We start from the raw sequence: 25,554 nt of genomic DNA, 5'->3' as shown, positions 1-25,554 counted from the left end.
AGTAGAAAGAAACCAGCCACGTAATCTACGCAAAGTGCATTTTCTTGTGTTAGTTTCCATTTCCGTGTTCTCCTTTCAAACAGAGGGGGATGTATCGAGCGTTATCTGAACCGAGCACGTGCTCTGCGCAGAATGTGTTCCGCGCAGGCTGTCAGCCTTGCCACCTGCATGTATATAAGCACACCCTAATAAACCAGTTGTTCGTTCTCCAGCAACGCGAGGTTTTCGTCTTGCTTTATCGCATCACGCGATACAACAACTATTCCAACTACCGCTATACTCAGCAGCACGTTCCAACCAGTAAAAGCTCTTCTGTCACTCTTGTCCTGTGTCTACGCTTTAATAAATAATTATTAGAACAGTGTTACCCGCAAACACTTATTGAAGGTCAAAAATGTGTTATACTTCTTAGCCAAAATCCCATCAATTTACTACGTACATAACCTCTTGCGCGACAGTGTCAGGTTCTAAACCCCAAATAAATTTACAAAACGGACCCGGATACACAGACGCAAGACTAACAAAAGGTATGCGTACGCGAGTATTGGCGAAAAAATAGTTAGTCAGAATAAACTTCAAAACGTCACTGTCCGAACGTGCGGGAAGAGTCAAAATCAGGTAATCAAAAGTCCACAATATGTGTTTCCTACTGGGATGGAGTTGCCCCTGCCTCACATTCAAGAAGCGCCGTCGTGGTGTTTCGACGTTCAAAGCTCCGTGTGTCATGTCGAGGCCACAATGCGACAGCACGCACCAAGCTCCCGTTGCAAAGTCATGGCGCTATCAGCTCTTGAGGCGGCGCTATCTCCTTACGACATCCGGTCACCCGACTGCTTTTCGGAGGAGACCTGGAGGCTGCAGTCGTGGAGCACCTCTTGGAGCACAGTGCGGATTCACACACCCGACCACCGTGCATCCCGGCACACTCCACACTTCGAGTCCCTTCTCAGCCGGTGTTCTTGAGGGGATCGCTTGTCTTCGCTTTTCGGCGTTGGCCGCTTGCGAATGGTCAGCTCGTGAGTTTGGGGTGAGTTACATCCAAGACAATGATGATGATGGTGCTTTCGGGCTTTTTAAACGTACTCCGCAGCGCGTGTCTTGATCATCGTCATCCTATGCGTTTTTCACAACCCTTCATCACAGACAGGCAGCTTACCACCTAAGAGTGGCTTTTGCAGTGGGCTTTTTACTTTAGGCCATACTAGCGGTGGTACCCAGCGTCGCACACTTGGGTGTTATATTAAGAATCATAATAGGTGTATCACCTGTTTTATTTTTTTCTTATTTGGCACGCCTAGCTGCTTCACGATGAAGTCGTACACAATTTCTCTCCCGTCCTTGCACGGACTCCTACCGAAAACACGTGGTGATGGGAAACGCCCCGAAGGGAAACCAAATTGTACCGCTATTGTTCGCTGATACCGCTACTTCAGCGCAGTGGTAAAATATCAAAGTCCAAAACTTATTGTCGGCTTAGCAGAAGAGCCAGCCTCACCTAGTATTTGTCTTCATATCTTCAGCACTCGGACCATGTTCAGAGAAGGAGGTCTTTACTCAAGCTGCTGACATCGTTGCGACACTTGGAACGGCTCCTACATTGCGATAATCGTTCATTACTTCAGTTATTTCGCTCTGTACCGGTGGAAAGTTTTTTCTTATCAGGCGTCATAAATAACCTCTCCCCAACCCAATTGCAGCTTTGGAATAAATGACCTCGGCTCCTACGGCAGCCTCGTGGTTATTGGATTTTAGATGAGAATGCTCACGGTACTCATACGAGTGAAATTTCAACTGTGTTTCCCTTTATGAGGGGTGCGAATTAGAAAACCTTCTTCATCTGTGATGAAAGCAAAGAATTCCTTTATTGATTACTGGATAGCATTTGTAATAAAAATTGGATACCTTCACCCGCTGAACAGTAAATAATAAATCTGCAAAAGTGCGCAAAGTTCACAGCATTCTCATTGTCCGAAAAAGTAGCCGTTCTAATAATACATATGAAGCATGTTTTACAGATTTTAATTAGTTTTTATGTAAACAAAACCCCATTAAATATATCAACAGGACAGAAAAAAGTCATAGAAAAGGTCAATGTCACATTTCTGTCCATTAGGGGCTTATTTGTTTCAGAATCTCACATTGACCAACGACACAAATTGGTTCTGCAGCCCTGAATTTTGAAGCACCGAGACGCGGCATTTTAGCTGCGCGTTTACATTACCTGTGACGCAATGCAGGCGAACCAATGGTGTTTAAGGAAATCTTTTTCGCACTTTTACGGCAGCGCAGTGAGAATTGTTAAAATCGGTTTCACATTTGTATCAGTAATATTTGGCAGCAAAGAGTGATTATACGTATAAAAGATCGAATCAGATAATAATTTAAAAAAGCAGCCGACTCTCTCCTAAGTGCGCATTGGCATCATTTGTGTTGGTTAGGAACGCACCAGCAAATGTCGTTTTATAATGGTAACAGGTGTTTCATATAATACAAAAACGTCTTTTGTGCCTAACCGGGTGACAGGGGTCAACACTAATTTGCGATATTCCATTCATTTGGCTATGAGGTCAAGAAGTTTGGAAAATGATGGTTTAGTTGTTGTCTACATCAGAAAAAAAATAAAAACCCAAGTTTGATGTCTCTACATCCAGCAGTTTCTCCGGGGGTTGATGAATCTATCAATAAGTTACTCAGCCAGCCAGCCAGTCAGGCAGCCAGTAAATCAGGCAGTTTGTGAGTAGGTTGGGCAGTCAGTCTGGAAAGTCGTTTTTATGTATACATGAATTGGAAAATGAAACTAAATAAAAAAAAAAACGCTTGCTTTACGTGTTACTAACAGAACCACAAATGTCCATAGTTTCCCATATACACTAAAAATATACACTAAGGTAAGCTTAGTCAACGCAGTAAAATATCTGGGTGTGACTATTAACAATGAAATAAGTTGGGCTTCTCATATTATTATTGTTTGTTCAGCTGCCGAAAAAAAGCTCTGGTTTCTGAATAGAAAACTAAAATTGCCACCCCAATCGTTCAAGCTCTCTGCCTATCTAACAATTGTCAGGCCAACGTTAGAATACGCTAGCATCATCAGGGGTCCGCATCGTAAAGGTGTAATTGATAAGCTTGAAAAAGCGCAAAAAAGGCGACCCGGTTTATATTATCACGTTATTCACGCACTGACTCTGTCTCAGATATGCTTGAAATTTTTAACTTGACAACGTTAGCAGATCACGGCACTCATGCGTGCCTCAAGTTTTTCTTTCTACTTACCCAGAATGCCTTTAAAATACAAAAAAAAAACCCAATACCTAATTCTGAGACAAGGTAGAGACATGCGAAACACAAACAGGTGCGCTTTTACGGTACCACAACTCCGCATCAACACTTACGCATATCATTTTTTCCACGCACAATACATCCTGGAACGCATTACCAGAATCGGCCGTTCTATCTCTGACTGCTTCGGAAATTGAGGGCCGCCTTTTTGCGAGCCCATGTACAAATGAACCTAACGTACGTTGTTAGTAGTGCTGAATGAATGTTTGCACACATGTGTGTGTATAGGTATATGTATACGTATATGTATATATACATGAATATCTATATGAATATGTATGTGTTTATGTATAGATTTATTTATTGCACTCATTCGCTTGTCTGTATTTTATCGCGTTTATTTGGCTTTATTTGTTTGCACTGTTTGTGCCAAATAAGCATGCACGATTATGTGTTTGCTTTTGTGCGTGCTTACGCACGCTTATATGTTATTACACGGATTTTGTAACCCCAACCTATATCGACCTCACCGGCCAACAGTATGAGTAAACAAAAAATTGAAGCATGTATGCTTTTTTAATTGCAACAACGTCGTGGGTCACGCTTGTTTTGATGTTGCAGCTACAAGTACTGGGAAGACCATATTGCCTCCTTACAGATGATAGTGTGGATCACAAATATTTGCAATTGAATTCCCCCAGAGAATGATCTAAGTCAACAAAGCAGTTTGAAAGCAGAAAGCATATACCACGGCATATTTGGAGGAAATACTAAAAAATATTAATATTCATTTTTCTAACTTCACAAGAACACCTCCGACGTGACGTACTTATTGTTCTTCAGGAAAACAACAAATACGTAAGTAACTTTTGTTTCTGGTGGTTTGCGTAATTGTGCGTGCCACCATATTTATTGATACGAACGTATAAGCTTTGGCATAACCTGAACAAGAATTTTCGAAAGAAATTCATTGTGAATTTTAAGGTTAAGAAAAAACTCACAGTCAGAAAGAAAATATTAAAATGCAGCTATAAGCAATATCGACCCACGGAAGGCTGGTAATATAAGACAGATTATTTTCTGTGGTAAGGTGTGCGCAAGTGTTACTTCAGCTGCCACCGTAGTTACATATCTGCATATAAATACGGCATATATATTCTAACTACCAGCATATGCCAATAAATGGTCACTGCACTTGCCGGCCTTCTGTTTTTTGCAGCATCCCTAAATAGGAGAACTCCAGCAGGCAGAATTTAATAAGTTCCGAGGTGAGAAACTAGCATAATGATAAGCGTGAAATATTGTAAAATGTGCTAAAAAGACGCCCCTGTCAAAAATTGTTTGTTTTCTGTGTTAAGAACATTGGTGCTTATTTTAATAACCATGCGGTTGCATTTGTGTTTTCACTTCTATGTGCTCTGCTGTTTTATGCCACCCACGGAGTATTGATTGATAACAAAAAGTACACCTGTGATACGCACTGAGACAGTTCATCTTGGATTAACAATTTCCTCGATCGCCTTGGGTTAGCAGAAGAAAGGACAACAATATGGCTAAGTTTGTGCCAAGCACATACTATGGCATTGTGCCCGAGGAAACACCAAACTATACGTCATTTTGTGGACGTCTTTTATGCGCTTGTTTGGCGGCTGTTTTTTTCAGCGGAGCACAAGTTCACTGTATGAAGCATTAGAGACATAGGAACCGTTGCAATTTTTGTAGGCCATATATGGTGGAGTTCTGCACACGAATTCTGTGGGCACCCAGCACTGGCTGGAACGCGCTAAAGCAGCCCAAGTTGAACATGTTGCCAACTGTATTTTCTAAAGCCGGTTTATTCTTCTGCCAATACGTATCAAAGAAAAAGTTCCTCCACCGTGACGACGAAAAAAAGCACTTCATCCAACTTGTTCCAACGGAGCCCCAACAGCGGTGTTGTTCCGTAAATCTTGGCAGTCCTCAAAGAGCCTTCAATAGAGTTGTTACAGCGGCTTCAGCATGTACTGATTCGCTACAACTGAAATAATCAATACACTCAGGTCTTCATTCTTCATCAAAAATGTATAAATAAAATTGTTCGAGAATTAGGAGTGTGTTTTGTGGCACCTGGACGCCATTCAAGAGGCAGTTCTGAGCAGTGCTTGTCCATAGAACACACGCAGAACACTGAACAAAAACGTTGCCATATTTATGATTATAGGAGTATATTTTCGTAAGCCGACACGCAGATCACCGCAGAACGGAAGCGGCGGTGTTTGGCGCGGGGAGTAAAGTAGTAATATTTTCGGTGGGCCCGTTTGTAGCCCCTCGGAAACAATCTCTGAATTTCAGTGCAAGGCTGTCGCAAACGAATACGCAGTTTACTAACGGTCACGGCTACATGATCGTAATATCAGAGCATTATAGAATAACGTAGCCAAAAATTGGCTTTAGCTGGAAGTTTATACATAAACATTCTTTCACATAGTGGCTAAATTGACGGCAAATAAAGCCGCTGGTCTCGAATGCGTATTTGGAGAGAAGTACAACATACATTGCGCACGTTGACGCTACAAAAACTACTTGTGGTACTTCATTCACTGATCGAAACAACTGCCGCTCCTTACCATGATTCACCGTTGCACCGTTCCGAAATTTCACCCGTCAAACTACCAGGTGGGCCAAGTCCCACACTTCTGGAAACTGACGGCATCGGCCTGCCGACTGTGGTAAGCCGTTTTATTACAGCGCAGAACCTAGCCATTCCAAACATCACTTGCCGTAAAAACTACATTTCCCGTAGGCACTCATCGCCCGTAAGCTGCACAAAACCCGAAGGATAGGAAGAAGAACTTGCCCAAGTACACTTCGAGGTTTGGCATTGCCCAAATTGATAGAAAGCATCAGTGCTTTTCGACTCTGTGAAAATGTATGACTTTCGAAGCTGCACTCCATCCCATGAAACAGAACACGTTTGTTTGTTTTTTATGAATGAGCATACATCTTATTCAATTACCAGAATGGAATTTGGAAAGACCACCGACGTATTGTGGTGGAAAAACGTACAGCTGTCTCTTTCCCTCACGCGTCGTTGGTCTTTACCGGCTGTGTAGCACGCACCCAACTCCACTCTACCACTGAGGACCCTGGACCGGTATAATTGGGCTGTTCCAAGGCCACGATTAAACCACACGCCCACGCGACGTATTGTCATTAAAAATATCATGAAACATTTAGGTGCGCGTGCCCGTCCTACTGTTTCCCTTCATTTCAAATCCATACTATCACAATCCGGCAACCGGCTATAGAGGGTGCTTAGAAGGGCTAGACACTGTCGAATATGTCGCTGTGAAAGTCCTTTATATGAACGAGGGATAGTGGTTGTTGTCGGCATTCCAAGTGCACCAGTTGCTGTTCATTAGATAGCGATTCGCGGATTTTCGACCAGCTGGAATTTGAGGCTGAACCGGCGGCGGCAACAGTTTTTGTTGTTTTCGCGCTTATTCCCACTTCTGTACGGGTTCACACGTCTTCATGTTTCGCTCTTCCTCCTCCAAACGAGCGACATGCGTCCGTGCTTTATCTAGTTTACACCTCGATGTTCTCGACCTTTATTCAAGCCCGCACACATCTGGGTGTCCCTTTCGCTGCCCAGTATTACGCATCTTAATATACGTGCAACACACAAACTCAGACCCAAACCGCTCTAATGTGGAGGACAGCTGAAAGCGCGCATTGAGCCATGACACTTCCACAGCACCCACAACAACGGGTTCCTCATCGCTGGTGGCATTAGCCCAAATGTGTGTGCTTGCCCTATCCCTCAAACCGCAACTGGTGCTCGCCTAACCGGCAACCAGGGAATGGGGAAAAAGTAGGCGTGAAGTACACCGTCGAAGGGAGAGCGAATCAGTTTACCTGTGACCAGAATAAGCTCTAATAATATTCTTCCGCCAGAATAACTAGGGCAAGCAGGACAACGAGGCCCACCGACGCGACAATGTTGCTTGGAATCGCTTTCAAACTAACGAAGCATATTACGTAAACAATATTTTAACAAAATATAATCATATTATTTATTGTCTATTATTAAATAATTGGGAATCCTTATTTAGTCTTTAAAAAATGAATAAATTCCAGCTGACAGCGCAGAAAAAGATTTGGGCTTAAAATCAGTGTGTCTCGCATGGAGGTGTTGTGTACCAAAAAAGCATAAATTGCATGAGAGTCGCAGAAAAGTACCTAAGGACTGTCCTCATTACTGAAGGAGAAGCTGTGGTTATGTGAGATAAAAAATTTTCCTTTCAAGTAACCACAGCGAAGTAGTCTAAAACTTTTTTGCAATTGAATATCCCTTCATTCGAGAGTACGAGAGACAGAAAAAAAGAAAGAAACTTTTATCCTCTTGACCCCCTTGCCGAAGGCTTAGGAGCCAAGACGTTGGACTTTCAGTGGTGCGCCCAAGCCGGTGCCTATGTGGCCAAGCTCCCTCACCTCACCGACCTGTGTGAGAACAGCCATGTACATCCGGCCCCGCACGCCTCGACCCCCTCCGACCTTCTGAGGGCGAGCCAGCGGTGCCGGTGCGGCGAGAGCAAAGCCAACCAGCCTCAGGTAAATCTGGATCGCTGCTGTGCAGAGCTATCTCCCTGACGTGTTTACTTTTAATGAAAGTCGGTGCTGCCTTTGGGCAAGCCAAAGTTCTGTGTGCGAGTGTGGCTTGATCAATGTTGCATCCTGGACATTGGTTGGTATAAGTCCCAGGTTATATAAGGGTCAACAGTTTGGGGTGTAAGTAAGTATTACCCACTACGAGAGTTAGTGTGGTAGTGTGTTGTCGGGTAAGGTGTTGGAAGGGGATAGGATACTGTTGATGCGTTTCACAGTAGTAATAAAGAATTTCACTGTGTGTGAGCAGCGGCGGCCAGGGCAAGTTGGGAGAGAAGGCACGATCGAATGGGTCCTGGTTCATTTATTAAGAAGTCCAATTGTGTGGCGCCTCATTGCCATCCAACCCAGCATGCGCCGGTTCGTATATATGTTTGATTTGCGAAAGTGGGTGCATATCGGAGATCGTACATAAAACAGCTAGAGTGTGAGGTTTAGCCAGGCCCTTCGATATTGTGCGATGGACGTTCTTTCTGTACGTTATTATGGTTCTTGGGGTTTTGGAGGCCGTTATTCCTACTATGGCCAGGGTTAGGGAACAGTTCTGCAAGGTATAGTAAGTGTAGTGACTCTGGGAAAGGATGAACTCGCATTGTAGATACTTGGACGAGTTGCGATTCCAAGGGTGACGTCGTCCAGGATGTATGTAAGCAAAGCCGATTTCCGAAGTGAGCAGCGACGTTCTTCAGCTGTTACCAGCGTTTCGATTGTGTGTATGCCTTTCGGTAGCGCCTCCTCGACCATACATACCATGATATCATCAGTGCAGAGATTTTGCCGTAGCTGCAGGATACGCTAGATTGCTGGAGTTACGTTTCGCAGAGCTAGTGTAATTAGGAAATGTGATTGCACAGGTAAATGCAGTGTTCCCGTAGTACACAGTGGCATAACGTCAGACGTAAGATCTCCCAAGGTTATGCAAGCTGTGTAACCAGTGAGAAACGCTTGAACATAGTTGAAGGTGCGGGTGCTGACATTGATACGAATGAGTCCTTGGTTAATTGAGTCGTGGTGAACAATGTCCAATGTCCCTTTAGGGTCAAGGCTGAGTATAGCTGTTGTGTCTGGAGATGACACTCCAACGCTTTTGGCTATTTCATGATGCATTTGCAATAGGACATCCTGAGTTGAGCTGCACTTCGTGTATTTATAACGGTCTCCGGTACGAGATGGGTTTTGCCCACATAGGTGGTGAGTTCATGATGTACCGTGTGTTCAATATCTTTGCAAAGAGAATAAGTAGTCGAGATTCAGCGGAGATTTCTTGATCAATAGGATTTCAAGATTTGGGAATGAGGGTGGCCTGAGCCGTTTTTCATACCTATGAGAGCGTGCCCTCTCAATAGTGATACTGGAGATGCTGAGACTGTTGCTGTATAGAAAGGCGTCAAAATTGCGCAAGAGCTTGTTGTTCTTACCGTCGGGGCTACGCGTCATAGCCGTTCATTAAGTCAAGGTTGTGAAAGCTGCGTCATCATTGGCCCTTATGTCCGCTAAGGACAATTATGGCCCACCGGGTATCGGCCACCGTAAAGAGCTGAGGAATTGAAAATTTGGCGGTTCCTTGATATGCAGTCATATGTTTCGGTGAGGACGTATTAAGGTATCTTTCTGCCAAAGCTGGAAGGACATCTCGCGGATGTATGTGGCTGTTGTGAATAAGCTTTGCAATCTGATTGCGTGGCGCCGTATTCGTGGTGTTTTGGTGAGTAGGTATTGATGGATGTTCCATGCCTTGAGTGGTGACCTGATTGTCTTTCTCTTGGCAGAAAAAATACCCCTGCTGGTTAATGAGCCGCGCCGCGTGCTACTGAAGGGTTTCTTTTTCATACAAATACCCGAAATGCCCCGGAAGGCATTACAAAGGGGGTTAACAATGTGGTGGATACATTTCAATTTAAGTACAAGTACAGTCTAGAGCGGTCAAGGAACACGAAAAGGCAGAAATACAATAAAAAGTAAATAGAAAAAGGAATGCAAAGCAAGCGCAATATAGTTACAAGGTAATGTCTGTGATAATTTCACCTATCCATACTTAAAATTACTTGAAATGGCTTACAATGCAATCGTTAGTATGAATTGTGGCAGTGTCTTCTGGGTATCTATTCCAATGAAATATGGCAAAGAACAATAAAGATTGACGAAGATTAGTACGGGCAAAGATTGAAGCAAACAAAATGGGCAAATGTTATTGCGCGCAAACATTTCAAGCAAACTTTTAGGGGCTAATTATGACGTGCGAAAATGCGATTGGTAGGTTTTATATGCATTGCAGCAAATTACTACGGGCCGTGATAGAGCCGGTGTAAGTGAAAATGTAATGCTAGTAATCGTTTTTTTGGAGAGCAGAGGTGTAGAGAATCTTAATTGGCAGTGATGCTCGATGTGCGGGAATAGTTCTTAGCGATGAAACCTGCCTGTAAAATTTGCAAAGCCTCCAGTGTGTTTGTTAATTATTTCTGGTTTGGGTTCCCAATAGTAGATACGCACTCAAGTCTGGATCGAACTGATGTAGTATAAGGTAATCATTTAGTTGACTGACCAGCTAATTTCAAATTTCATTTGAAGAAACGCAGTATTTTACCTGCCTTGAAAATTAGAGCATCAGTATGTTCATTCTACGCTAAGGTTGGACGACAAATAAAATTTAACCTAGTTTTAGCATTGAAACGTTTTTGATCACTGGGTTAATAATAAAATATGATTCGAGGTGCATGTAATGGAACTGCTAAATGTCATAGCTATTGTTTTGGAAGCATTTATTTTCTTTTGCCAATGCCTAAATCAATTCAAGGTATTATCCTTGTCTGTCTGTAAAGCATTACAGTCTTCATAAATTTAATTGTTTTGTAGACCAAGCAATTATCGGCAAATAAGAGAACATTACAAGTTAAATTATTGATTATGTCAATAATGTAAACCAGAAATGAAACTGGTCCCATTACAGAACCCTTAGGGACTGCTGATTTGACTTCTGTAAGTGGGAGCTTGGTCATTTACAGAAACGTATTGATAGCGCTTGGTTAAAAATGTTGCTATCTAATCGATAACGCTGCTGTTTATACTAAGCCAGGCAAGTTTTTTTTGGCATTTATGAGGTAATTGTGTACGGAAACTCTATGAACATGGCATCAATTTTGGATGAGTCAATAATGGTCTGATGCTGGTTCGTTATGAGCTGAAATAATTTGGTTTCGCACGAACGCCCTTGAATAAATCTATGCCAATGAATATAAAAAGTTGTGCTTTGTAAGACATCTCATTACCGCTGATGATATGCTAAGATCAAGAAATTTGCAAAGTACGCTTGTTAGGAAGATTAGTTCATTATTAGAAAATTCTCATCTGTTGCCAGATTTAGAAACGGGAATGACGCGTGTAATTCTCCAGTGATCTGGTATGATACCGGTGTCAAATAATTGTATAAAAATGGCGGATAAACGAGAGATATAATTGCTTTAGTCCTTTGGAACAGTTTTGGATAAATGCCATCGTGTCCTGGGGCGGTATTATTCAAATGTCCATCAATTGCACATTCAATTCGTTCGATTCTAATGGTAATGTCACAAATAAAAGACGAAATAGGAGCTGGTTGGAGTTCAACTGGTAGTGGTCTTTTATCTGTGAAAGCAGAGGCAAGAAGAGTTAAGTTCGGTGTAACCTTAGATGATAAGTATAATTACTATATCTATACTAACTTGTGAGACGTGTTTGGGATTTATTATATTCTAGTATTTTTTGTTGTATTTTAACTTGCTTGAATTATCAGTGTTGAAGACTTTTTTTTGGAAACTTGAGTTATTTTGCGGTTTATAGACTCTTCGCAATGGCGTTCCCAATCGCAGTCCGAGTTATAAAAATTGGGTTTTGAGTACGTACTTTTTATTATGTGTTGCTCTTTTTACGTGTGCTTTGAGCTGATGATAAGATTTTTACCTTGGGGATGTGCTTAAGTTTAAATTCGGTTTTTTTCGATACATAACCACTTACCATTACATTGCGGTCCCAAATTGTGCCTAGAAATCCAAGCGAAAAAACAACTCGTGGAGTATCGGATCGAAATTCTCGTTGATCCGATACTCCAGCGGTCTTGTTTTGCAAGGATGCTGTAAACATTGCACACTAAAATGGATAAATTCCTTCTACACATAGCGGTTTTATGTCAGTCACCATTAGCATCATCTTTCTCATGTGAACTAGCCACTCTGTGTGTAGGTGGCACACTACCCCATCTTCTTCGTGCCTTGGAAGACAGAATATCTCCTTTTTTGCTGATTCGCATGAATAGTACTTGTTTCCGAGGAGACATTTTTCGAAGACAAGCCTGTACTTCCAATCTAGGGTATGGTTCACCCGAGCGATGTTTCCCAGTTTTTTTCTAACAAGTTCGATTCGTTGGAGAAGTATTCCTCAATCTATACGGGAAGTTATTTTACTTTGGGTTCTGTAAAAGTGAGATAAACGTCAGGATTGTAATATTCACACACGTGCTTTTAAACTTTTTCGCTCTTTAAGAAACTTTTGAGTTGATAGTCAGTGCTGGTGTTCTTGTCCTCTTCTTTCGATCCGGGTTTATGGGCCGTGTTTACCACAAACTATTTTGTTCTGTATTACGTGTTATAATGCCACCGCAATGGCTTGGGCGTCACCTGTGAAAATGGTACTGTCATGGTCTACGATTTTTGAAGCGCAGAGGTTGGTCCGTATACAAAACATGGCACCAGAGAACTTGTTTTGGATGCATCTGTGTAGAAGGCTGTGCATTGACATTGATACTGAAAACTGAAAGAACCCCCTTCGGACGTAAGGGGTTGCCGAGCACGAAGCCGCCCAACGAGGTAACCCCGATCCTCATGAGACAATCACCTGCTATTCTAAGAAAGCAACGGCGAAAAAAAACAAAGAAAGAATCTTTGGGGGGGGGGGGGGCACAATTACGACTGTACAGAAAAACGTGCTGGTAAAGTGCGTATAGAAAACATTGCGGTAGTTGAAACACTGCTTGTTCAGAAAGTTATCGCTCGGGAGTGTACACTCACGCAGACGTCTTTAGTCACGTGTGCCAGCGACGCGTGAAGAGCGTCCGCGGCGGACGCTGGTTGGTCCTCGCTGTCCGGGCATCATGGTTTTGGCTCGCCGCCCATCAATCCTGTCCGCCGCCCGCGGTCGCACCTGCTCTCGCGTGCACCCCGGTGGGCACTCCCGCTCCTGCTTTTGTGAGCGCCGCTTTTAAGCCACTCTTGATTGTGGGCATGTTCCGGGTTTTATGCGCACTATACGTATTTGTTCCAGCTCACTGTTCATCACACACCCGCGCACGGGCACATGTCGCACTTACGCCAATATCGGGGTTCGACGCGATCTCACTGCACTGCAATCAGCATACACAGGCTGACGTAGGGGCTGCGTACCTACACTCCCGCTCCCCCAAGACCGGACAACTGCCGTATTGTCTGACAAGCGCTGTGGGGTTGCCGCACAGGAAAACATCTCCAGGGGGTTTTAGATGAATGTCGGGTTAGGAGGGTCTTCCCGCTGAACCCCTGTGGCAGTATCGTTGAGCGGGTAGCGCCCTTATGAAAATGAACTTTTCCTTTCTGTTTACTTTGTGTCTCCTGCATGTTGACTGTGTGGCCTTTCTTTTGACTTTTCCTTTGTGTTACCTCTAGAACATAAGAAGGCTGTGTACTTTTTATAGACTGCCGGATAAACAGCAATGATGTTTTACCTTTATATGTACTATGGTAAAGACAAAGTTTAAATTTGTATACGAGATTTTATTTCGGATGAGAAGTATAAAAGTTTAAAACTGACTTGCTTTCGTCTCTTTCTGAGTTCCGCAATGGTATTGCCCATGTGTGTACTCAAGGCAAAATGAAGTCAAAAGACTTTGGCCTGTTTCCCCTGTGTTGCCTCTAGGACAAAGGGTGGAAGATAGAACTTGAATTTGCTGAATTAATTCTTTTTCCGTGTGCCGTAATGCTGTTGCTTATGTATGTACTGAAGGCAAAATGAAGTCAAAAGACTGACTTATGTCTTTTGTGTTGCCTCTAGGACATTGGGTAGAAGTACAACTATTTGTTGCCTTACATTCTTTTTCTGAAGAGCCGCAAACTAAACAATCGTGCTGTGCTTCCTCAAGTAAGCATAAAGTCGAACATGTAAGCCTTAGTTATACTCGCAAGGTTAAGTTTTTTGGCTTGGCTAGAGATGGTAAGAAACAACGCCGATGGTTTGTGGAAATTCTGCAGCACTGTATACGTTATTTTGTGCTAGTGAGGTCTGAATTATTCGTAGAAATAATATTACGAACTGGTACGTTTGTATGAAACAGTGGCGTAAGAAGGATACATATTGAACGAGGCTGTTCGAAGTGCCTCGTCCCTCCGCTTACGAAAAAAAAGTGGGAGAGAGAAGAATATACATACCAGAAAAAGTAAAAAGTAAACAAAAAGCCGAATAGAAAACAAAGCAATGAAAACAAAAACAACCTAAAAAGTGGCTTCCGATTGCCCTAGTCTGTGTTTTCCTTCAGGGTCGTTGTAAAATGGCTTATCCTTGCAACTAAATGCTGAAGCGGTGTACTGTTTATTGGGGTAGAGCTTGCGGTAGAAATATATTGCGACAGAAAAAAAAGGGACACCGCTAGACGAGAGCAACAAGAGCAACAACAATGTCAAAATATAACCTAAGGCAGAAAAACTTCAATTAAAACACGGTAAAAAAAAGATTACTGTCCTGGTTTCGAACCACCGCCCTTTGGATCAGCAGGCGAGTACTTAACCTCCAAGCCACCAAAACATAACGGTGCGGGTTGGTAAACGTAGGTGTAAATATATGAGCATACTTAGTCTTGCTAAGCCTCTATTTGAGTAAATTGTTTCCCTGCGTGGATTTGACGCACGGTGCTTTTGTGAGCGCGCGCGCGTGCGTGTGCGTGCGTGTGTGTGTGTGTGTGTGTGTGTGTGTGTGTGTGTGTGTGTGTGTGCGCGCGCGCGCGCGGCGCGCGTGTGTATGCGTATGCGTGTGCGCGTGTGTTTGCGTATATCTGCGAGAATAGTTTTTTTATCTGGCCGTTCTGTTTGTGAAAAGCCCACAAACAGTGAATGCTTGGACGCTGAACAAAACACAAAACAGTCAATCTAGATGTAGATGACGATGATAATAACTTCGTTTGTTAATCCATTTTTATTTGCTTTTGAGTAGCAACAACTTACGACAATAAAAGACGTTGCTCGCATCAAGAAAATGTACTGCCATTATATATATGTTTGTTATTATCAACTTTAACAAAATACTATAATGGCGTCTGCCTAGTTTGCTTCAGGGGTGATCATGAAGTAACCAAGCACCTGCTAAAACTCTATGACTGCTAGATAGCCAACTGTAGTAATAAGTCTAGTCTAGGCTAGCATATATGCAGTCATTGTTATACTAGGTGCGCAAGAAAAAACGTGTCTGGTTCGTTGTGCGTGGTTTTGGTGTTTGTTTTCGATTTGCTGGTGTTACGTGAATTACTACGTGCTCCTCCTGCCGTAATATTACGTGTTAGTGCTCTTGTGCCACCTGAAACATCGTGAGTGCTGGCAAAGCGTCTGTGTCGTCGCCGTACTGCACTGCTGTGGCAAACGCACATCGAGGTCGCCATTTGACAAAACACCTGACAAGTTGTGCGCGCCTACGTGAATTAAGAGTCTCTACTGCAAGTTCCAGTCTGTCGACGCGACGTGAAAAAAATGCTGCGTGTTCTGCCGTAAGTGATTGTTTATCGTGGTGCATGTTAAAATTTTCTTACGCGTTGCCGCAGCGCCGTTTCGTTAAACGTGTTGAGTATTTTCCTTGGTGTACGTTCGGCTCGCCGCGCTTCTTTTATTGTAAATTACCGGTTGCGTCGGTGCGGTCACATGAATGGGCTTCCAGGAGCGGCGGCCAGTATGCTGTGTGAGTGATCCTTGCCATTGCCGGCGACGAAAATGTTATCATGCTGACGGCCGCCGCTTGGCTTGGGTGGATTCGACCGCTAAAGCTTGTTGCATGAAAAAAAAAGAAAACTGCGTTAATGGTTGTAAAACAAAACGGCCATTTTTTTGGGAGGAAGTTGACCCACAGTATATCTTTTACAGGATGTAGGCAGCTTAGCATTGTTCTAACCGGCAGTTTTCGTTTACGGGTAAAGAAATGCAAGGAGGCTGCATTACATTTGTAGTTATAATACGTACGAGTTGCATATACGTTGAATTTTCAACATTTAAGCATTGCTAGCAACTTTATAAGTAGTACCACATGTACAAGGTCTTTAGGCAGTGAGCATTTGACCAGATAATTGTTTAGACGTCGCAGCTTGAAAACATGCTGTTCCAGCCTGCATTGCTGATGCAGTCACCGGGCAGCTTTCACTGTTTAAATGCAAGAAATTTTTCCACCTTCCTAAGTTCATCCAGCATCGTCATGATCAGACAGAAATGCTTGTGTGGTGTGACGTTATTTGTAGCTGGCTTGCATAAATTGTGTTGACCGTAACATGTTGAGCATGGGTTGAACGTGTTGATTCTCACAAATATGCATGTGATGGGGATACAATCACGGTGCGAAAAAGATTAAACGGCGTGGGCTTGCCACCGTGCTCCTTCGCCCTCCCGTTTTTTCGTTTCGTCAGCATTTCAACTTGCCTACCCCTTGGTGGTATTGGCACGCTGAGACGTTCACCATGTGCCTCAGAGAGAATTTTAATGGCGCCATGGAGACAAAATACAAGTTTGTGTTATTCGAAAGATTTCGTGTGTTATGGTGCACCCAGCAGCTGTCCCAAATGCAAACGATGCTTTACTCACCGAGAATTTAATTAATTGAAGTTAAAATTTTGGTTTTCCCGCTAAATCGTACATTTTCAGGGTTTGCAATGCAGCCAAAGTGCAGTGAAGTAGAGGCTGTAAAGTGGCCCCTCGTATTCCAAACAGCTCGGTGAACTTTGCCGCGCGTGATCGGGGGTGTTGTCGTCTTGGCCTCGGCATCGATTCCGAGCTGCAAAAGCAGCGCACATGGTTCCTATACCACCAATAGCAGTCTCTGTTTTGGCATGATACGGTATGATATGATGTTATGTCGCAGTGCAGGAAGCAAGAACACCACATCTATCTAAACACTCCAACAACAAAATGCTTGCTAGGCCTTGCCCTTATGAAAATGAACTTTTCCTTTCTGTTTACTTTGTGTCTCCTGCATGTTGACTGTGTGGCCTTTCTTTTGACTTTTCCTTTGTGTTACCTCTAGGACATAAACAGGCTGTGTACTTTTTATAGACTGCCGGATAAACAGCCATGATGTTTTACCTTTATATGTACTATGGTAAAGACAAAGTTTAAATTTCTATACGAAGATTTTATTTCGGATGAGAGGTATAAAACTTTAAAAATGACTTGCTTTCTTCTCTTTCGGAGTTCCGCAATGCTATTGCCCATGTGTGTACTCAAGGCAAAATGAAGTCAAAAGACTTTGGCCTGTTTCCCCTGTGTTGCCTCTAGGACAAAGGCTGTAAGATAGAACTTGAATTTGCTGTCTTAATTCTTCTGTGTGCCGTAATGCTGTTGCTTATGTATGTACTGAAGGCAAAATGAAGTCAAAAGACTGACTTATGTCTTTTGTGTTGCCTCTAGGACACTGGGAGGAAGGATAACTATTTGTTGTCTTACATTCTTTTTCTGAAGATTGTGCTTCCTCAAATAAACATAAAGTCGAGCATGTAAGCCTTAATTATACTCGAAAGGTTAAGTTTTTTGGCTTGGCTAGAGATGGTAAGAAACAATGCCGATGGTTTGTGGAAATTCTGCAGCACTGTATACGTTATTTCGTGCTAGTGAGGTCTGATAAATTCGCAGAATTAATATTACCAACTGGTACGTTTGTATGAAAAAGTGGCGTAAGAAGGATACATATTGAACGAGGCTGTTCGAAGTGCCTCGTCCCTCCCATTACGAAAAAAAAGTGGGAGGGAGAAGAGTATACAGAACAGAAAAAGTAAAAAGAACACAAAAAGCCGAATAGAAAACGAAGCAATGAAAACAAAAACAACCCAAAAAGTGGCTTCCGATTGTCCTAGTCTGTGCTTTCCTTCAGGGTCGTTGTAAAATGGCTTATCCTTGCAACTAAATGCTGAGCGGTGTACTGTTTTCTGGGGCAGAGCTTGCGGTTGAAATATATTGCGACAGAAAAAAAAGGGACACAGCCATACGAGAGCAACAAGAGCAACAACAATGTCAAAATATAACCTAAGGCAGAAAAACTTTAATTAAGGCACGATTTAAAAAAAAAAGGTCACCGAGCGGGTTTCGAACCTCCGCCCTTTCAATCAGTAGGCGAGTACTTAACCTCCAAGCCACCAAAACAGCACACGATCAGGTCGTAAACCTAGGTATAAATACTTGAGCTCACATAGTCTTGCTAAGCCTCCATTTGAGTGAATTGTTGCCTGCGTGGATTTGACGCACGGTGCTTTTGTGTGCGTGCCTGCGTGCGTGCGTGCGTGCGTGCGTGTGTGTGTGTGTGTGTGTGTGTGTGTGTGTGTGTGTGTGTGTGTGTGTGTGTGTGTGTGTGTGTGTGTGTGTGTGTGTGTGTGTGTGTGTGTGTGTGTGTGTGTGTGTGTGTGTGTGTGTGTGTGTGTGTGTGTGTGTGTGTGTGTGTGTGTGTGTGTGTGCGTGTGTGTGTGCGTGTGCGCGTGTGTTTGCGTATGTCTGCGGGGAATAATTTTTTTATCCGGCCGTTCTGTTTGTGAAATGCCCACAAACAGTGAATGGTGAATGCTTGGACGCTGAACAAAACACAAAACAGTCAATCTAGATGCAGATGACGATGATAATAACTTCGTTTGTTAATCCATTTTTATTCGCTTTTGAGTAGCAACAACTTACGACAATAAAAGACGTTGCTCGCATCAAGAAAATATCCTGCCATTATATATATGTTTGCTATTATCAACTTTAACAAAATACTATAATGGCGTCTGCCTAGTTTGCTTCAGGGGTGATGATGAAGGAAGAAAGTAACTGCTAAAACTCTATGACTGCTAGATAGCCAACTGTAGTAATAAGTCTAGTCTAGCCTAGCATATATGCAGTCATTGTTGTAGGTGCGCAAGAAAAGACGTGGTTTGTTCGTTGTGCGTGGTTTTGGTGGTTTGTTTTCGATTTGCTGGTGTTACGTGAATTACTACGTGCTCCTCCTGCCGTAATATTACGTGTTAGTGCTCTTGTGCCACCTGAAACATCGTGAGTGCTGGCAAAGCGTCTGTGTCGTCGCCGTACTGCGCTGCTGTAGCAAACGCACATCGAGGTCGCCATTTGACAAAAGTCACTACTGACAAGAGTCTCTACTGCAAGTTCCAGTCTGTCGACGCGACGTGTGAAAAATGCTGCGTGTTCTGCCGTAAGTGATTGTTTATCATGGTGCATGTTAAAATTTTATTACGCGTTGCCGCAGTGCTGTTTTGTTAAACGTGTTGAGTATATTCCTTGGTGTTCGGCTCGCCGCGCTTCTTTTATTGTAAATTACCGGCTGCGTCGGCGCGGTCATAATGAGCTTCCAGGAGCGGCGGCCAGTATGCTGTGTGAGTGATCGACCCCCTTGCCATTGCTGGCAACGAAAACATTATGCTGGCGGCCCAGCGGCCGCCGCTTGGCTTGGGTGGATTCGACGCTAAAGCTTGTTGCATGAAAAAAAAAAAAAAAAGAAAACTGCGTTAATGGTTGTAAAACAAAACGCCCACTCCCCGATTTTTTTTTTTTTAGGAGGCAGTTGACCCACAGTATATTTTTTTTACAGGACGTAGGCAGCTTAGCATTGTTCTAACGGATAGTTTTCGTTTACGGGTAAAGAAATGCAAGGAGGCTGCATTACATTTGTAGTTATAATACGTAAGAGTTGCATATACGTTGAATTTTCAACATTTAAGCATTGCTAGCAACTTTATAAGTAGTACCACATGCACAAGGTCTTTAGGCAGTGAACATTTGACCAGATAATTGTTTAGACGTCGCAGCTTGAAAACATGCTGTTCCAGCCTGCATTGCTGGTGCAGTTGCAGGGCAGCTTTCACTGTTTTAATGCAATAAATTTTTCCACCTTCCTAAGCTCATCCAGCATCGTCACGATCAGACAGAAATTCTTGTGTGGTGTGACATTAGTTGTAGCTGGCTTGCATAAATTGTGTTGACCTTAACATGTTGAGCATGGGTTAAACGTGTTGATTCTTACAAATATGCATGTGATGGGGATACAATCACGGTGTGAAAAAGATTCAACAGGGCGTGGGCTTGCCACCGTGCTCCTTCACCATCCGGTTTTTTCGTTTCGTCAGCATTTCAACGTGCCTACCCCTTGGAGGTATTGGCACGCTGAGACGTTCGTTCACCATGTGCCTCAGAGAGAATTTTAATGGCGCCATGAAGACAAAATACAAGTTTGTGTTATTCGAAAGATTTCGTGTGGTATGGTGCCCCCAGCACTTGTCCAAATGCAAACGATGCTTTATTCACTGAGAAATTCATTAATTTAAGCTAAAATTTTGGTTTTCCCGCTAAATCGTGCATTTTCAGGGTCTGCAATGACATCACAGGAACCGACCGCTCTGCAGCCGATCGGGAAACCTTCTTTACCGTTAGTTACCCTAGATGGTGCCACCATACCGTGGCAAGCCGCTTTCTGCTTTTGTTTTGTTTTTACCGTATTTAAACGTGGCTTGTTTTTGTTCAGCGAGAAAATAATCGTTTCGTGAAACATAGTGCTCGCTCCACAAATATGGTCACGTAAGACACCGTTGCTTGTGTCAATCGGCCATTGTTGTCCGAGACAACCCCAAAGCCCCGCAGTCCTGTGCAGCTAAACCAAGCATAGTGCGCGCAGTACCAACAGCAGTACGCATCGGTACTTCTATGCTTACGTGTGCTTTCCTAACCTTTACTGTTGGTCCCACCATTCTTACTACTGTAAAAAGAATATGCCCTAAATTTAAGCGCAAATGGTTCGTTCGGCAAGCTTATAGCCTCTGCCTAATTTGCGTTTGCTGTTGCCGCCCTCCGCTACCTGCAGAGCTGGCTGGTATGACATAGGTTCTGTTGCGGGAAATGAGCTAGTGGGTCGCATGGCCATTTCCTTTGTTCCTAATTTGTAGCTTATTTGAGTGGAGTTTATGTTAAAAATGGTGTCAGCGTGATTCTAGCAACGGAATCCTTTGAATGAACCAAACTTGTGTTTTCTCTTCATGGCTCCTTTAAAAGCCGTAACCACGTTTCGCACCCTCTGGACCAGAGAATATGCTTGCACAGTGGAAATCTGGGGCCACAGATTTCTACCACCTAGGGATATTTAATAGGCTTAGTTTAACATTAATTCAGTGTAAGGATGCTTCTGTTCCTTTAAAGTATGGCTGAAAACCTTGTAAGCCTTGTCATGTATGTACAGTGCTCACGGATTGAAACGCGACACTGCAAGCGTGTGGCCTGCGCTACATGCAGCGCCGCCAGTGGACGCCCGTGGAAGCTAGGTGTTGCATTGTGGTATACCACGAGGATGAGAGTGTTTTGACCATAAGCTTACTGCTTCCAGTTGCCAATAATAGGGGCAGTGGTTCCCCGCAGCGACAGCGGTGCGCTGTCAGCGACAGCGGCGTCCATGGACGGCGCTGCATGTATTGGCAGCCACGCGCTCGCAGTGTTGCGTTTCAATCAGTGAGCACTGTACTTATTTTTTAGCTTGAAAGAACTGAAGGTGCCTTTTTTGCACCTACAAAAAACAAATTCTGTCATGTCCTGTCAGAGGGAGTATTTCACGGCATTATACCGCATATTTACGGCTTGTTTACTACTTGAACTTCCTTTTTTTACAGGGCCAGGTGTTTGACATGGAGGATGTACGTTGTGAGCTACCAGAAGAATTGGCTGCCTCCTGTTTCTATCTATCCTGCACGACCTGTAAGTGGAGTTCATTACGGCTGTGAAATGCATGAAAATCTCGATTTTGAAGGCTGAGAGAACATGAAAACATAGAAAACCATTGTGGCATTCTTGTGGTACCTTAGTGATATTAAGACATAAGAACATTGCAGAGATGGGGCAAAAAATAAGGAACCGATGAGGGTGAGAAACTTCCTGGTACCTTTCTTATTTTTTTTGTCGCATCAGGGCTGCGTCCTTGCTCCATGAATTAATTAATAACGACTTTGTCACCCTTGTTCACTGGTAGTTGCGTGGTGCCCACAGACAGTGTGTGGGGATTTTTCTTCTACCGCCTATTACAGATGAACTAGATCTTTAGACTTCTACTCAAAAGTCATATTATGGATTACATTACATGAGTGAAACAATTCCGTGCACCCAGAAATAGAATTTAGGTGAATTCACTTCAATGCCCTAGATGCAACTTGTGCCTAGCAGTGAAAAGGGTGTATTGCGTGCCTTTTTGCCACTGTGTTTCATGTAGTGTAATGAGTCTCACTGGCCATCGTAGCCCCCCTTCCCCCCCTGAACAGCTATTTACTCTAGCAAATATAATGATGGTCCTAATTGTAGACGGGTACCCGCCGCGGTGGCTCAGTGGCTAAGGCGTTGCGCTGCTGAGCACGAGGTCGCGGGTTCGATTCCCGGCCGTGGCGGCTGCTTTTCTGATGGAGGCGAAAAGCAAAAACTCCTGTGTGTACGAGATTTCGGCGCACGATAAAGATCCCCAGGTGGTCAAAATTAATCCGGAGCCCTCCACTACGGCGCACCTCATCGCCTGCGTTGCGTCGGCGCGTTAAACCCTACAATCAATCAATTGTAGAAGGGTACTCAGCAATTGAAGAAAGAGCTGTGGGGGGTTCTGGTTTGTGTATCAGACTTTGTTTGGAATATTGTTATGTAGCCAGGATAATGCAGGGTTTTTGTAAAAATATAGATTATCGGAGCAAACTTGTGCTCCGCAGTAAACATAAAAAAACACAAACCTCGAAGGAGTCAGCAAAGGGACGTGCATGGATGAGCGTTGGCGAATTGAATGCTGCAGGGTTTCTTTTGCACTGATTCATTTTAGATCGAGAACATTTTCAATAAAAAACAGGAAAAGCTAGGATAGGGATCGCAAAGCAACACCCTTTCCATATCAAACAGGACTGCTGGTGCAGCATACAAAGGAAAAAGGGGAAAAAGACAGTTCCCTTAAAAAAGGATAAGATTGCAGGGTGTGGCCAGGTGCTTGTAACAAAATATTTTGTAATCAAATGGCGTGTTTGGGGGCAATATTATGATGTTTATAGTAGGAAAAACCTGCATTATTTCCGAACAGTATGAATGCTCTGTGTGCAAACATATGCAAAAATGCTTGTGTGTTTTTAGCATTTGAGTGCACGTTACAGAGTAGTCAGCTCAAGTTACTGCGGTAGCTTTCCTCATTGCTGGTAAGCATAAACCCTGAAATTAAATTTGCTGTATTGGACCGCTTTAACCCTTTCACTGTCACTGATGTCCTGGTTTGTCTTCGAATTTCTCCTCCACGGTGTCACTGACATACCGGTGCGTTTTCTGTTGACCGTTGTAAAATTCGTGCCATGGTGCAAAGTTGTAGCACCTGCACTGTTTGTGCTATCTGTCAAATCTTTCTAGTAGCTTGTATTTTCACAAAGTACAGAGCGACCACGCCCAGCTTTCGCTGCTTGGGGGTCACTCCGTGCACTGTACATCTATTGGGATGAGTGACCACGTGGCACGCGTGCAATGATGGGTGCAAGTGTGCTATCCACCACGTTTTTCTAGGGTTGTTTTTTATTTCTGTTCCCGTGTCTGCTACCCATCGACACAAGGAAATATAAAAAGTGAGGAGCCAACCTAGAGGTTGGTCAGTTCATGGTGATGTACATTTTGCTTTTTGTAAGCAAGCACAGACAAACAAACTAGACAATGCAAGTGCTGTCTCGTAAACGAAATGCACTATAAAACTGCTGGCTTTATAGGTTCCAAAGAACGCGTAGACACAAGCAACTACTCATGATGACGACTGATCAATGCCTGTCTTAGCATGTTCATGCAATTTTATGTTGCCTTCCCTGCCCCCCTCCCCCCCCCCATATTGCTTTGTTCCCACAGTGCTGCTGCAATAATCTCATCTCAAATGTTCTTGCGAGGCTGTATAAATGCCCGTCATGAGGAGGCCATGAATCTAAACAGTACTTAGTTCAGGGTTGTGTTGCCTATGTAACAGTATGTCATATTTGATGTTCGTAAGCTCATTAGTTAATTTATGTGGTCTAAATTTTGTGGCCAATTTTGCAACCTATAAGTTATACCTTCTCTTTCAGGATACTTGGTTCAGTTTTGTATGGGAACACTCCTTTATATTTATAAGCATAACCAGCAAATGTTTGAGACGTGTTTGTTTAAACCCCTTCATATGCGATCAATGCGTTTGTCATTTCAGGTTCAAGCGTGGCAGTGGCTATCCCGTCCTGTGAGGGGTAAAGATGAGGCGACACCTGGTGTGGCAGGCGGCAGCAGCACGTATGGATCCAACCTGAATAAAATAGTCAGGTTTGCAAGAGTCGTGTGATTCATGTGATTTTCGTCAGCTTGCTCTTACAGAAACAGCTGCAGCATGAAACAGTGACTGTGGAGCTGGCTGACATTTTCTACATGCAGCTGGCTGTGGGGCACTGTTATTTGACAGCATGCAAAGGGCACTCAAAAGGTGGAAGCTTGTGGGATACGTAGAGGACGGAAACATAAAGGATTCTTGGAGGACGCAGAAAGTCGGTGGCGAAATTTCAATACAGGGGACACACAAGGGACGAATGCGGTCTGTTGCCTTCAAGACATATAGGGGACACAGAAAGGCCGTATGGTGTCTGTGTTGCCTTTGGGAGATAGACTGGACGCATGGAGGACGGAAACACACGGGACACTTGGAGTACGCAGAAAGTCGGTGGCGAAATTCCAACACAGAGGAAACACACAGGACGCACGCAGTCTGTTTCCTTCGGGACGCAGACTGTCTTTTGACTGGACATAGAAATTTTCATAAGGGTGGTGTGGTGGCTGCGAAGTTGCAGAATTAACTCTGCCGACTCTGCAGATAACTGACGCCGCAGGTGGTGTCACGTGATCGCTTGCCGCCAGATCTTAGAGTCTGGGGTTGACGCTCCGAAAGAACCAACCGAACACCCAAACGCGCAGCCACTTTCCAGAGCGCTCTAAATTTGCTTTAGAGAGCTCTGGTTAATTGGTTGCAACCAATTAATCGAATACTGCTCAGCCCAAGGACGCGAGTTCGATTCCCGGCCGCAGCGGCCGCTTTTCTGATGGAGGCGAAAAGCAAAAACGCCCGTGTGTTCGAGATTTCGGCCCACGTTAAAGATCCCCAGGTGGTCCAAATTAACCCAGAGCCCTCCACTACGGCGCGCCTCATCGCCTGTGTAGCGTCGGCGTGTTAAACATCATAATCAGTCAATCAATCAATTAACTGAATAGAACTTTAGTGATGCCCCACCCTGGGGTGCGATATCTAGAGTTGGTCAAGCTTTTTAAATAATCTGCCCCTGTATCATCACCCCTGTGACACATAGGTGAACTACAACTGTGAATGCCTCTTAAATGATATGTACCGGCATGTTTG

General features: G+C 43.7%; 1 long non-coding RNA gene across 1 annotated transcript; it reads left to right on the top strand.

Moving 5' to 3' along the window:
• Nucleotides 1–19,278: 19,278 nt before the first annotated feature.
• LOC144160937 (uncharacterized) lies at nucleotides 19,279–24,960 on the top strand. Its single transcript, XR_013320451.1, has 3 exons — nucleotides 19,279–19,344; nucleotides 21,803–21,887; nucleotides 24,364–24,960. It is a non-coding gene; the product is annotated as an uncharacterized LOC144160937 (long non-coding RNA).
• Nucleotides 24,961–25,554: the final 594 nt, after the last annotated feature.

Source organism: Haemaphysalis longicornis, unplaced genomic scaffold (genome assembly GCF_048455015.1).
Source record: "Haemaphysalis longicornis isolate Haplotype H1 unplaced genomic scaffold, Haemaphysalis longicornis Haplotype H1 scaffold_11, whole genome shotgun sequence".
Taxonomy (NCBI): Eukaryota; Metazoa; Arthropoda; class Arachnida; order Ixodida; family Ixodidae; genus Haemaphysalis; species Haemaphysalis longicornis.
Note: the sequence above shows the minus strand (reverse complement) of the source record. Positions and strands in the feature narration are given on the sequence as shown.